Consider the following 11169-nt stretch of genomic DNA (forward strand, 5'->3'; position numbering starts at 1 on the left):
AGCCCCTTCCCCTCTCCTCCTTCTGCCTCTGTGGGCTGCAGAATGCCCCTGTCAAGGAGGCAGACGATACCTACGTCAGACCTTTCCCTCTTTACCTTATCAATGCATAGTACTAACAGCATAAAATAACTCCACCTTATTTCTTGCATTCCAAGAGTTGCTGAAGATATGCATTAGATACTGAGTTTACACCATACTTCAAAATCCTCTTTTACGGACAATACTAGAATGCCTATAAATTTTCAGCATGGTTATTGTTAAATAATTTGTCCCTGTGTAATGACTTCCAGCAAAGACTGTAAAATGCTTTGGCATTGAGAGAAGCCTCTCAATGTTTTCTGAAGAAAGAACTATTTCTGGTCAGGACCCTATGGGGAGATATTGCTGCCATTTGGATTTCTCTTATCTTGTCTGATGCAATTCCCAGTCTCACTTTTTCAAGTCTTTTATTATTATGATTATGACTATTATTATTCTTATTACAATAAAAATGCAAAAGTCTGGGTTATTATTGAGGCACTCTGTATTCTACCTGTGACTTTTAATGTCCCAGAGAAGAGTGTAAGAGTATAACTTTTTTGCTCATTTGCTGTATGTAAGCCATCTTCATGGAAAAGGGGATCTTGGGTATAGATCTGAAATATAGATCTGATTTTTCTTTCTTCTTTATCCTTTTTTCCTACTAAACGTGCTTGTTTAAAAAGAAAGATGACAAAGTACAGTGATACTCAAAGATACTGAGAAATCGACTCACTTGATACACTATGGGAAAGGATTTAAGAGTATGGCCCCAAAACCAGTGCTCTGACCATCAGTCAACAGCTCTGCTTCTTATGGTAAGTTGTTTTTAAACCAAGAGTACCTGAGAGATGTGTAAGGAAAATTAAGATTGCATATTGATGGAAAAAATGTAAAATACTCTGAAATATAGGAGATAGGGTGATGGAGACTGACCCCAGTCACCTATTATTTGTGTAATTTTAATTACTCTCCCTTTAATTTAAGCAGCTGACACACACTTTCAGTGGTGTTCAGAAAGTTAATAGGGCAGCTGAGTAAGGATTTTAAGGTCATATTCTTGTCCTTTGGTGCTTATTTTATTTATTAGCTGCTGCATTAATATTCTTATGATTACAGAAATGATCATTTATGTATATAATGCATCTTACAATAGTATACAGTGATGGATATTGTAATATTTCTCTCTGATGTGTCTTCCCATCTTTGATTCTTTAGCACTAAACTCACAAAAAATACAACAGCATCTAGCTTCTTCATTCTTTATGTTATTTCTTCATTATGGTATGTAATCATCAGTTTGCTGACAACAATTTTCCTGGGTGTCACTCTTTCTTTGATTCCACCCTTCCCAACTGAAATTAAAATATTGACAGAAATAATTTTGCATGAGCAGTGGAAAATTCAAAGAGGCATTTAAAGTGGAGGAGCTTCTACATTTATCACTTCTATGTACATGCATTTGTCCCTGGTTTCCAGGTACATAAACAGTAATGTGAGCAAAACTAGTGTGCTGTCTCATTCATGTCATCATGCATGTAGATAAATGATGACACTTAACTGAAGTTAATATTTTTAACCCAAACAAACCATAATTTGTGTTAGAAAAATAGAGAGAATCTGATGTTACGGGGCCATTATATCTTCAGGGGGAGGAGGGAATAGTGATTGGTAGACTACTATTGTGCATAGAGTTTGGCCTCCTCATTTTTATAAACTTTTCCCCCATTTACCTGCCCCCTTCTCTATGCAGCTCTGTCCCTCGTGATCGACACATCACAGGAAGGAGAGACAGACATAGATGATGGAATTGGCTGGGGACCTGCCTGCAAGTCACAGCAGTGGCTCTCGAAAATAAAGGTGGACAAGAAAAGCATCCTCCAAGCACTTGGTTGTCAAGCTGGAGATCCCAGAGGAGTTCTCCATGCAGGAAGAGATAGAGATAGTGGTGGTGTGGAGACAGCGCAGTGCTGGGACAGCCCTGCCAAGCCCATTGCAGCAGGGACAGAGGGCGCTTCCAAGCTGCTGCCCACGATGTTTGTCTTCCGGAAACATCTCTGCGTGTTTCTGCCCTGCCAGGTAGGTCCTGCTCACTCACCGGTCGGCTGGGCTTGTGACCTGTGAAGGGGAAACTCCCCGCTCCCACCCCGCAGGCAGAGATGTGCCCTCAGAAAACACCGTGTCTCACACCTGAGGTTGGTAATCAGAGTTTAAGGCAATGGGCACACTAATGAGGTGTGTCAGAAAAATTAAAGCTGGATTGATGACTGTTAAAATATTTCTCATAATTCCTTGTGCGTTTTCGTGAATACATTTTTTTCTGCATAGGCACAATTCATTGCTTTTCTGTTTAGCGGTTACCTTATGATGTATCTTGTAAAACCTTGTAGGTTTTATAAACAACAATGCATGTGTGATGTAGTGACACATGTCAGTAAGTATTCTCTGTTTTAAATTCATTGCAGTGAATCGATCTCATAATGTTAACAAATCTTTTTACATATCATCCTGAAATGTCTATTCGACTTAAACAGCAAGGTTTAGACATTGAGCAATGGGTAATGAGATCATGGTCAGCATTAGGATCTGAAGAGTTATAGAGATATGAGGGGGAGTGTGTTTTCCTGCTGTCAATAAATGTTGTAAATCCTAAATCAGACAACATTGCAGTAATATCAAGACCCAGCAATCTAAAGGTGGCATAAAAATTTCAGGAGCAGGAAGGGGACAGACTACAAAGAGCCAGAACTGCTTAGCACTTCACAGGGTGTGCGTGTGTGGTCAAGGCAAATTTCAAATACGCTGTATTGTCATCCTTCTATATTTAGTTGCACAACTGCGAGAAAATTCAATCTTCAGTCCATCATACAAATAGATAGGCCTGTGGAAACGCTCGTCATTTTAATCCCAGCATGCTAATGCCCCCTGTGTGAATATAGATTTCTCAATTAAACCAAAGTAATTTGATGAAAGAACAAGTCTCACAGGCACAAGTAAACGTTTCAGTAACAACAGCCTCAGCTGTTTATTGCTGGAGAGGTGTTTTCCACTGGATGGTGCATGCCAGAGGTTTAAAGCTGTACGTGGATTCTTTGCGCAGATGCACCCCAAAATGTACGTATTTTAGTGGGAAAGCCATGAAACAGTCCACAGCTTGGCTTTGCTACTGAGAATGCATCTCTACATCCCGTAGAGTTAAATTTCCGAAGCCCCCTTGGAGCCAGCGCAGCGATATCGAGCTCTGATGCTTTTTCTGGGATCTCCTTTGATGTAAGTCTGTGCCAACTTCTTCCTAAGAAATCTCCAGACCCACAGGCTATTTTAAGGGATAGGAAAAAATGTGTGTCTCTAGCCAAAGAATAGGAATCATAAATGGGTGAAATGACCTCACATTAATACAACCCATGTAGCCTTATCTACTTACAGTGTTTTATATTTTTAACTACTGGATATTTATAAAAAGTCACCATCTCTATTGGCATTTGACAAAGGACACAGTTAAATGGACCTGGCATTTTCTTATTCATGTTGTTGAGCTACTTGAATTAAGGTTCAGGCACCATATGATACTGTGTATTTTATGGATTAAAAAAAAGACCTAATTCCTGTGTAGGCAACAAGATCTAACGTTTCTTCCTGAGAAGTTTGACTTCGTTCTTTTTTATAAAAAGAAAAATATTTTTTCCAACTCCTCAGTGATGACCTTAATTTTAGTGCTTCATCTCATATAGGTTTGTGCCTTGCTTGCACATGTCTTTATGGATGCACTTTCCAGAATAGATGAAAATTTTATTTTAATTACATTTTTCTCTGAATTATACCACATTATTTTCTCTCTTCTTTAGTTTGTTCATTTTTAGGCCATAAATATTATTAACCCACAGAGATTTGTTTCTGCTTTCTTTAGTTAATTAAAGACACCATTGGATTTATCTTGTGCTACCACCAGGAGGGCACAACAAGTGAAATATTGTATTACTAGATGGTTCATTCATTAGCATAAAATAATCAGTGCTTTTGAAAACCGGCACTTCAATGTCTCAGGTTTGGTTTTTTGTGATTGCATCTAGGAAGCAGCAGCAGCAGTAGTTGAGGGATAAAGAAGAAGGGAGAGACAGACCGAGAGACAAAAAAAGAAAGAGGGAGAGCAACGCAGCTGTTAAAATTAGCAGGTTTCCTTAAGAAAAGACACAGGGAATTTGACAAAAAAGGAGAGTGCACAACTTAAGCTTGCCTGGAGGCATATCTAACTGGCACCTAGAACATAACATGGGAGTAAGCTACAGTAATTCTCTACTCTGCTACTTACAGACATTGAATAATTACAAAACCATTCTTTCTACCACGTGACTTCTCCCTTTGGAGGAAAAAAACCTCCAAACAAACTACCATATGGTCCTGACAAATATTGCTACTGATTCCACCTAATGTTTATCAATGCAAAGTAATGTTATTTTTCCAAAAGGAATGATGCCCCATCATAACATACAAAAATACATAAAGACACATGTAGACATTTAATGCATGTTGCACCTACTTGGAGAGAGCTCGTCACCGAATGTCAGAGAATACAGATTTCTCCAGAAGCTGCACATTGTCTCTCTTACTCCCCTGGGGTCACAGTCTTATTTGCCTTCATCCCGGGACTCAGGTCTGCTGTTGGCCCAGACTCAGTGAAAGACTTTGGGTCACCTGTAGAGAGATCACATGCCTAGGCATTATCTTGGGCCTCCTTCAGAACCCTTTTCCCTAGGTATTTCTCCACCCTTTCTCTGAGCTTTTCATGATTGTATGAAAAATTAATAGGACTCTGAGCCATATTGCCTTTTCTCCCTAATTGCATCAGAATGAAGGAAGGTGAAGCAATGATATAATAGGGGATGCTGAGGCTCCATGCCCAAACCAGCAAAATCCACTTACAGAGGGGCCCCCTCTGTGTACAGATGTAGATGGTGTGACCTATTTCTGGGAGATTTTTTTTTCCATTTTTGGGAGAGACACCAGTAATTCATTCTTCCTTTCTAAGGAATAAAATAAGAGCCCAGACACATTGATTATTAATCATTCATTTGGGGACTCTCCTCCCTCTTGACCAATGACATAATCTTCAGTGAACAATATGTATACTGTAATTGACATTTGCACAAAAAAAAATCAGGTTATATTGTATGCATCTGCACTAATAAAAATAGTCATCTTTCAAATCCTTCTTTTCAAAGTCTCACGGAACAGACTTCGATATCTATATAGCATTTATTTTGACCTTCGCCTCTCTGATCTCCCTGCACTGGGGAACTGTACAGCAATACAATGTAACAGAAGCACACTTTATTAAAATACACATTTGGGCTGCGATCTTCAGAAGCTCCAAAGTTAGGTGCACAGGAAGCATTGCATCCATTTGGAGGTTCAGCCTCTTTTGGCTTCACATAAAATGCCAACTATACATGTCACTCTGAAAGTCAGTTACATAATTATCTTCTAAACAGCACTGTTGATGTGTTGTGTAATCGCAGTAACTCAACAGGTCATCCCAAACTGAGTCTACGCTTCTGCTTGTTTCAGATCTCTATTTTTGATATCATAGATAATTTAATGCTATCTGTTATGGTTACCAAGAGTTCTAGACAAAGATCAGTCACTCCTACTTGCAGATGAGTCACTATTTTAGCATGTCCTACTTCCAGAATTTTTTTTGCTTTGGTTTGCTTTGCTTTGAGAGAGAATGAGGACGTATACCAGTTGCTGCTTCAATTGTATAAACTCTGGTTTCATTCATAAAAGACACGCAGATGCATATGACCATTTGAGTAATTAGGAGACAGATATGGTCATTATTGTTAGATTGTTTTATGTAGAGATTCTGTTTTGGTTTTAGCAATTCTAATGAAAAACATCTAGGCTTACCGCAATCAATTAGCTCATGAGAATTCGAGCATTTATAAAAATATTAGCCACTAGATACAAATCTTAGTATTCATGTTAAAAGAAGAACATTTTGTTTGTGTTCAGGTGTGCTACAGAGAGCAACTGTCTTTCAGGCTGATGGCGTGATCGTGGAGGAAGCAGGATGGGCCAGTGAAAGATGAAGAGCACTGGGAAAGAGAACACCTTTGAGGACAAGGAGGGCTCCATGCCATTAGTATGTATTTTCAGAAGTGTGCTAACTGCAGGAATCACAATGGAAAGTGTTGCATTTTATTTTTAAAATAACATCCTTAAAATAATGCACTTACAGAAATTAACTGTATTTTAAAAGTATTCTCTTAGATGATGAATCATCAAGCAGTCTTACTTTAATCAGTGACTCCCGGCAGAAACAAATGCTGAAATGTATGAGAAAAATATCAGTCCGAATGATTTTCCTTTGGAAAATATTACTAGTATAGTAATTTTAATTAAGGAAGAATTTAGCACTTTTGTATTTGTATTCCCAATGTCAAACTCTTTTGTTATCACACTTACACCTCTGTTATTAATGTTAGCCATGGTTTGCAAAAGAGGAAAAGCTAGTTATCAATGAATAATTCAGGCTCCATAACTGTCAGACCTCATTATTTTAAATAAGGCCTGGTAGTTCCAGTTGTAACTGGCTAATTGCATCATTTAAACTTAAACTGTTAGAATATTTCATATAATTCACAATTTTAAAAACTTTTAATACATTCAAAACTACTGTAGTACATAGGGCAATTTGCTTTAAATCAGGCTGAGCGAACAGAGAGATTCAAGTTGTGATCTGAGTCCTCAAGTTGTTAAAATAAAAAGAAGAAAAACTGTGGTGAAATTGATATATCCAGTAGTTAAAATGAAACCCTATCATTACAGTGAAATGATGTAAAATACTTGTAAAAGTGGAAGTTGAAAAAGTTAAAATACATGAAACTAATGAACTAAGATGTAGCTTGACAGCCAGTGAAGCTCTGTTGCAAGATAGTTCAAATACTGTCAATGAAAATGTTTCCTTTTGTGTGGCCGTATTCTCTGCCCTGGTTTGTTTTCTGGCAGTAAACATGTAATTCCCAAAGCAGCTACAAATAGATGCTGTGGTGAACTTTAAAAAAATTGAACCACTGTTTTTTCCAAAAGGACCCATGGAGATATTTTTATTTGTTAATAATTTTAATTTGTGATTAGATAATTTTAACAATATTTTAATTTAGTTTGGTTTATCGAATAATAATTTACACTTAGTAATAATACAGACTTGATAAAGTAAGAAGGAAATACATTTTACATACACTTTTCTTCACAGTCTATGCCAAGCAGGAAGAGTCAAGGCTCATTTATAAACTAGACTAATCTTAAAATGCTGTTTTAATTTTTCTCTTCAGCTTTATTCTCAGATTACATCCAGCAGTTTATTATATGTATCCAGGAACTGTCAAGTGTGAGAGGTTAATATATACTTTTAAATGTGCCCATTAAAAAAGACAATACAACTCAGGCCTATCCTGAAAGCTATTTGTATGTAGCATATTAAGACTTGTGCAGTAAAGGAACATTATCCTCGTTTTTCCAGATGGGACACTGAAGTTCAAGGTAAGCTATATACGATTTCTGTAGTCTCTCTCCCCCCATATACTTCTGAAACAAAGATAGTTTATCTGGGACACATAGTCTAGCTTACAGCTTTAATGGGATGCTGTAAAAGAAAACATGGTAGACTACCTGAGTGTTGTAAAATTGAAAAGACCTGTATCTGCTGTCTCTGTAATCACTCTGGCATATTATTTCTTTATTTAATTAAAAAAAAAAAACCCACCACAACCCTCAGCTCTCATGTTGAAACTATAAATTTCAGCCCACATATCCATTAAGAACATCATTAAGGCTGTAGAGGTTACACAGCAAGGGCTTGGATCTTATCCGATATGTAGCAGCTTTGCATTGCTGGATATCTTGTAAAAGCCACCCCTACATTTCTGCATCATACTGGAGGTCATTACAGCATACATACAGAAACTATGTGTGCTCTTGTGTTTGAGAGAAGAATCGGTGCACCACACAGATTAGCTTCCCAGGTTTTCCACATGCTGAAACCGAGCCATTTCTACTGGTGCAAAAACCACAGCCAGCAATAATTGGTCCCCACGGAGATGCAGACTATCATATTCTCACATTCTTCTGAGATCTGTAAACTAAAAGCCCAGGTTTCTTGGGAGATGTATCTCTTAAGAAGACAGACAGCATCAGGTTGAGTTTTGCAAATCTTTGCTTAAGGCACATTTAAGGACCATAAACATTCTCTCCCCACCCCTTAATTCTAACCTCCCTCTTCATGGGAGCTTTGCACCCCCTGGGCAGGAGTCAGCATGAGGTTTCTGCAGGTAAGTCAATTAGATTTGAAATTTTCCATGTTACCTGTATTTGGACTAAAAACATTATGAGCAGGCTATAATAATTATAGGCTTGGAATGTCTTATTTTGCCAGTTGCTGTATGTTTTATAGGTAATCACAATGACAATGGTTCTCCCTTCTCAGAATGTAACAAAAAGTGATATGCCATAAAATGCGAAATAACTCCTGCAGCTAATAGTTTGAGTACCATACAAGCCTCAGTATTGGATTGGGATGGCAAGTTTCAGTGTTGATGGAGATGTCCATGCAGTAGGTCTCAGTGAGCTTGACCAGACTGTTACCCTGGGAGATCTAATTTCAAAGAAGCAATGGCCAAGCCATGTCAAAAGAAAAAAAACCACAAAAAAACCCAACTCCTGCAATACCTGTTATGGTCGGGTAATATATTGCAAAGAGGAAGGTTGAAGAGACTTATGATGCATCACATATGTTCTGGGTGCCTACAGTTTGTTGTAAACCTTTTTCATATCCTAATAGATAGTTCAAGGTCATCAGCTCCAAAGTCCTAGGTTGTCCATGGTTAGAGAGCACTTTCTGGTGGTTAAGAGTGGTGCTTTAGTTATCAGATTTGAGATTGGCATTGGGAGGTGAGGCGCCCCAACAGGGTCACAGCTCTGGCACTCGGTGCCTGCAAGCTTCTTTCATTTCAGGGCTTCTTATCATCTTAGCTCTGGTTTGGTTCATTGAAGGATTTTTATTAGGTAAGTTCCTCACATTTAACTGTTTGGGGAACCAGAGAGTCAACACTTGGAGATAATGGATTTATAGCAGGTATGAACTGGGAAATGATGGTGCTCAGATGATACGTATTTTGCATCATGGTATGTCCAATGACATACCATAATATTCACAACTGTATACAGGCAAGACAAAATCTAGGAATACTCAAGCAAACTGTAAATTTGTAAGGCTCAAAGAAAAGACCATTAAAATCATAATAATTTTGAAAGCCATGACGTTAAAATGATATTTCTAATTTAAATCCATGCTGACACCACTCCATAGTCTTACAGTGTTTTTCTTCCTTGTGTTATCTGATACCAATGGGATATAGTCAAATAAAAATTAGTAAAACAAGTTGCATTTCAGAGGAAGAAAATATTTGCTTGTCTTGTCTTGCAGTGTCTGGAGATTTCTGCAATTGTTTACTGTGTTCACTTTCTGTAAGCTGTTGTCAACTCAGCTGTCTGAACTATAGGTTCATTTTTAAATATTTTTCTCTGAAAAACACCAACTAAGTCTCTGAATGTTTTATGTCTGTGGCCACATCAGATACCACAACAAAAAGGAGGCTTATTCTTGTCTGTCTTGAAATTACCCAGCGTTGGCTTCACCCTTGTCAAGGGCTGGCTCCCTGTACAGAAGCTGACAGTCAGGTTTAGGGTACGCTAGATGTGTTTCATCAGTGAAAGGAATCAAGTTCCGTTTGTGTACAGGGCATGGACTTAAAGTCAGTGATTTCACTGACAAAAAAAAAAAAAAAAAAGACAGCTTTTTTCTTCGGAGCTGTAGACACCTGGTTGAAAAACACAGGGTAACCAGAGGCGTACCGTAAGTGATAGGTGCAGATAGAGCGGGTAGAGTGTTCCTATTGCGCATATTCATTCTGAAGGGTCATTCAAAATGCCTCTCTACAAAAAAGCCTGAATGCAAATAATGTCAACTGTCTATGAAAGCAGGTGATTTAGGTCACTGAGCAGTGTACATTGGTTAAATTATATTATTCCTTCAAATACTTAACGTACATCTGAGCTATTCACTCGTTAGAGTGAAGAGAGGCAAGGAGAAAAGAGGCTTGTTTTACTTTGCTTGTCTATAAAATCTTCACTATGGAGAACCATCCACTGCTTTTGAAAAGAAAGCAAACAAATGGAGGCATGCAGTGCCATTGAATATTACAAAAAATGTTTGGAAAGAAAGACTGCGCATGATCTAGCCAAAGAGGGAGATCTGAAACTAACCACAAATGATAAGAAGATACTGAAATGCATGTAAGCATCTCTTGAGAACTGCGAAAGAGTGAGGCAAGGTTTTATTATTGGGCTAAAAATATCGCCAAATGTCTCATCGTTCTTAGATCCATGCTTATTGCAAGAAAGAAACAGAACTGAGGGGACAAAAAAACCCAAAACAAACCAGCAAGAAAAATCATTCTTTAACGGGGGTATAAAAGCTGGAAATTGAGTTAAATTTCAGGATTTAAAAGGTGCCATTTCACAATTTTGCTTGAAATCAGGCAAAAGTTTTGCTCAAGTATCTTGAAAATCCCTCGTATCTTTTCTCCACAGTGATCAGCAATTTCACTTGCACAACTAGGCCAAGGAGGCTTCTGAAATTTCCAGTATTGCCAGCCTTTGCAGGAGAGAGGAATGCAGTACAAGAGACGTCCTCCTTCACCTGTGTTTTGCATTCGACAGTCAGATCCAGCTGCAGACTGTCTTGCAGGGGCCCAGGGACCATGGGCTTAGCTCTCTTAGGGGGTTCGCAGGAGAAACAGGTCCCTGGAGCCATGCTGACCCACCAATCGACAGGACCTTGCAGACCGGTCCAGATTTGCTATGGAAGAAGCCTTCCCTCATTACACACAAGGTAGGGCAGCGGCTAGAGTCAGTGTGGCATCTGTTGTGCAATGTGGCTGCTTACCAGCTTTGAAATCCTGTAATCAAATGTATTTCAGCATGGGAAGATGCTGTTACTGTTCTCTGCAAATTGGAGAGTACTCAGCTGTGGATAAATACTGCTTCTTACTGTGTTTTCAACACAGTCCTTTTATGTGTATGTGCATCTCA

The 11169-nt window shown here is 38.4% G+C and overlaps 1 long non-coding RNA gene across 1 annotated transcript; it reads left to right on the top strand.

Moving 5' to 3' along the window:
* The first annotated feature begins 737 nt into the window (after window positions 1-737).
* On the top strand, window positions 738-6141 carry LOC142602266 (uncharacterized). Its single transcript, XR_012835931.1, has 3 exons — window positions 738-836; window positions 1772-2097; window positions 6031-6141. It is a non-coding gene; the product is annotated as an uncharacterized LOC142602266 (long non-coding RNA).
* Window positions 6142-11169: the final 5028 nt, after the last annotated feature.

Source organism: Balearica regulorum, chromosome 6 (assembly GCF_011004875.1).
Source record: "Balearica regulorum gibbericeps isolate bBalReg1 chromosome 6, bBalReg1.pri, whole genome shotgun sequence".
NCBI classification, from domain to species: Eukaryota; Metazoa; Chordata; class Aves; order Gruiformes; family Gruidae; genus Balearica; species Balearica regulorum.